The sequence below is a fragment of the Vombatus ursinus genome, unplaced genomic scaffold, assembly GCF_900497805.2.
Source record: "Vombatus ursinus unplaced genomic scaffold, bare-nosed wombat genome assembly UNPS02014477.1, whole genome shotgun sequence".
In the NCBI taxonomy this organism is placed as follows: domain Eukaryota; kingdom Metazoa; phylum Chordata; class Mammalia; order Diprotodontia; family Vombatidae; genus Vombatus; species Vombatus ursinus.
In genome coordinates, this window is record NW_020954255.1 from 8,985 (window position 1) to 13,109 (window position 4,125).

The 4,125-nt window shown below is 36.0% G+C and overlaps 1 long non-coding RNA gene across 1 annotated transcript; it reads left to right on the plus strand.

Annotated features, from left to right (window-relative positions):
• On the plus strand, nucleotides 1-2,171 carry LOC114042488. Its single transcript, XR_003568991.1, has 3 exons — nucleotides 1-33; nucleotides 1,732-1,868; nucleotides 2,006-2,171. It is a non-coding gene; the product is annotated as an uncharacterized LOC114042488 (long non-coding RNA).
• Nucleotides 2,172-4,125: the final 1,954 nt, after the last annotated feature.

The window sequence follows — 4,125 nt, forward strand, 5'->3', positions numbered from 1 at the left end:
ATTAAATTACCAAGAAACTCAACTGAGGCAGAGGTAAGCTGTTGGGTTCATGTGGAACAAACCTTCTTATGGTTCCATATCATGGTTATGATTTGTGACATTTTCAGGGCTAAGGGGTTTGTGTGTGATAGGTACATACCTTGCCCCATATTCAAGGCTGCTTACTTCAAAGGAAGAGACCCAGAATAAGTGGTGTAATCCTGTGATGCAGGTGATTCAACACACATCTATTAAGTGTCTGCTGTGTTTAGAGCATTGTGCTAGTAACTAAGGGAAATACAAAGAATAAATACCTGACCCCTGTCCTCATAGAGCATACAGTCATCACATAAAATAACTCAAATACATAAGAGGTACAGATAACCTAGTTCTACATAAGAGGTTCTACATATGAAATTACATAAAAAGTTTAATATCTATATTGAATCCATTGTTTCTTATAAATCTCCTTTCCTTTACTCTCAAGGGGTAAATTCTATAATCAGACCTTCATACTTGGAGTATGGAATGTCTTCCTAATTGCTGTCCCAGCTTCTATTCTTTTTCCCCTCTCTCATTCATCCCCAGCACAAGTGCCAAAATTACCTTCCTCAAACACAGGTCACTTCCCTACTCAACAAACCTGTTTTGTCTCTAGAATAAAATACAAACTTCTGTTTGGAATTTAAAGCACTTAGCTGACTTTTCCAGGCTGGTTTGATATTCCTGCCTTCATCTCGTCTCCATTCCAGCCAGACTGGCCTGCTGTCCTATTCCTCATCCATGACATTCCGTCCCATCTCCGTACCTTTGCACAGGCTGACCCTCAGGCCTTGAATCCATTTCCTCCTCACCTCACCTCTACCTTTTGAATCCCTAGTTCCCTTTAAAGCTCAGCCCAAATGCCGTTCCCTACATGAGGCCTTTTCTGATCATCCTGGCTGCTAATAACCCCCCTCCCAAAAAAATTTACCTTGTATCTGTTTTATGTATTTATATGTATATTTGTTGTCTCCTTCTATAGAAAGAAGACTCTCAGGGCAGAAACGATGTCATTTTTGCCTTTACAAACTTTCTTTGAGTAGATTTTTAATAAATGCTTTTTGATTGTTTGGTAGTAGGCACTTAATAAATGCTTATTCAACTGACTTGTGAACAAAAGCATTCCATTAATAAGAAATAAAAATAAGCTCATAACAGGGCCCTAAATGGCTGAGTAAGAAGGAAGGCCGAGAAGCAGAGCAACGTACTGATCAGAGAACCAACCTCAGTGTCAGGAAGACCTGGGTTCAAGTGTTATCTCTGATGCATTAACTGTGTGCCCTTGGACAAGTTACTTAACTTCTCAGTGTCCCAGACATCTCTCTAGAACTATAAAGTGCAGAAGTTGCATTCTTCTATCTAACTATCTGCATTGGTAGGAGCTTCTTCACTGAGAATGCCTTACAACAATGAAATCACAGATCTAGACCATTTATCCCCAGCGGTTCCCATGCCACCTCTCCCACCCACTACCTGCAAACCTTTCTTTAACTGCTGCCTCAACATACCTCTCTAGTATCTAGAGATATTATTGGGAGGTGTTTTGGTCTAACAAGAAAGTTATATGCAGGACCTATGTGATAGTGGGTTTTTTCTTTGAACTCTCTGAACTAAAACTCTTAGAGGGGAAATGAGGTTGGATATGTTTTGCCTTACAATAGTCTCCATTCCTACACTCTACCTTCTTTAACTTGTAAAATTTGTTTTTAGGTTTTAAAGTGCATCACATCTTTGAATGAAGACCCTACTGTACATGGACTCCTGGTCCAGTTACCTTTGGATGCAGAAAAGACCATTAGCACTGAGCTGGTGACAAATACCATCGCTCCCGAAAAGGATGTGGATGGGTGTGTTTGACTTTTTGAGTCACTTCATTTTAAAGCTGTTGTATCTTTAAAACATGTATTGGTAACTCAGGGAAGCTCCATACCAATGTTTAAATTGCCTTGTTCTCACTCATTCTGCCTTTAATTTAATGTTTCAGTTTGACTAGCGTCAGTGCTGGGAAGCTTGCTAGAGGTGACTTAGAGGATTGTTTCATTCCCTGTACACCTAAAGGATGCTTGGAACTTATCAAAAAGACAGGTAAGGCTAATTTTTCAGAGCCTCCCCTTTTTTATCGTCTTTTATTAATGTTTATACTTTCTATTCATTGATTCCACGTAAGACAGCATGCATTAATTTAAGGACCTTTTCTGTACTGGGTACTGCTGGAGAGCTTACAAAGTTTATATAAAAAACATGCTTCCTCAAGCTTGTATGTATCATAACCATTGGAAATCTGTTTGTTTATGACAAATTAAAATCTTTGTTTTAATCTTTTAGAGTAATGGATTCTTTTATTTAGTTATCTGTAATTTTTTTTTATTGGCTTTACATTCATTCATCAGTTAGTCACCAAGCATTTATTAAGTACTTATTACATGTCAGACACTGTGCTAAGGGTTGGGTAATACAGAGAAAGGCAAGAAATTGTTCCTGGCCTTATGAAACTTACATTCTAAAGGGAGAGTCAACATGTAAATAGCTAGATACATATAGATACATATACAGAACAAATGGAAGGTAATTTTTTTAAATAATATTTTATTTTTTTCCCAATTTACATGTAAAAACAATTTTTAGCATTCATTTTTTGAGTGCCATATCCTCTTCCTTCATCTCTTCCCCCACCCCAGACAGTAAGCAGTTGATATAGGTTATACATATGTAATCATACAAAACATATTTCCATATTTATCACAACTTTTAATATTTAGGTTGCATATCCATTTTGAGCTCTTTGTATATGGCTTAAGATATTAATTTCTAATTTAGTTGATTCTAATTTCTCTTATCGTACTTTGCAATTTTCCCATTAATTCTTGTTAAATAGAGAGTTCTTGCCCATGCAATGTATAATTTCAGGTTTATCAAGCACTGTGGGTTATTGAGTTTGATGTTTCTGAGACAAAATAGTGTACTATATAGCGAGCTAGACTTGGAGTCAGGAAAACTCATTTCAGATCTTGCCTCCATCACTTACTAACTCTCAGCCTCACTTTTCTCAGCTGTAACTTGTGGATAATAATAGCACCTACCTCTTAGGATTGTTGTGAGGATCAGATCAGATACTATATGTGAAGCACTTTGCAAACCTTAAAGCACTATAGATATATAATGCTTGTATTTATAAGCTACTGTTCTTATCTAATCTATTCCACTGATCTATTTGGTTTTTTTTTAAGTATCAAATAGTTTCTTTATGATTACTGCTTATTGTAATTAATTTGTCTAGTTTCATAAAGAAGTACATTGGAAACAGAAGTAATTTTGTTTCCTCTTTACCTATGTTTATACCTTTAATATTTTTCTCTGATCTTTTTGTGAGTGCTAGCATTTCTAGAACTATGAAATGAAAGGAATCAGAAAGGGAGTATCCTTGACTTACTCTTGCATTTATGGGGAAAGCTTCAGGTATTTCTCCATTGCAAATACTTTGGTTTTAGCTATGTGCTTTTGTGGTATTCAGAAAACTGCCCTTTGTATATATTTTTAAAACTTATTGCTGAAAATGCTTTAGCCTTGCATACACTTTCCTATAAATCGAATGTTATATGTATAAGAAGTTATTTACTATTTAAAGAAGTTGGTGCAGTCATATCTTATATGGCAAGTTTTATTTGACCAGCTTTTTTTTCCCCAAGTATAAGTGGTGCTTGGTTGTAACTGGCAACAAAAACTCAAGTCTTATTGCCATTTATCTTTTAGGACATTAATTTTTTCTTCCTTACCTGTAGTTTCACTGATGTAGAGAAATTCTGGTGAGGAAACTCCCTGCTCCTGATGCAACATTTCTGCAGCTCAATAGTCTTGGTTTCCAGGGTCACAGAGAGATTAAGTGATTTATCCAGAATCAGACAGCTAGTATGTATTTGAGGTTGGATTTGAACCCAGATTTTCCTTACTCCAAAGTTAGTTTTCAGTCTGCTAAGCTGACTCTAATACTTAAATTTCCTGTCTAAAATTAATTTACTGTCAATTAGAGAAGCATAACATAAATTGCACATGAAATAGGTCAGCTGTTAGTTACCTAATGTACTGATTGAGTAATGCAGGTCACTT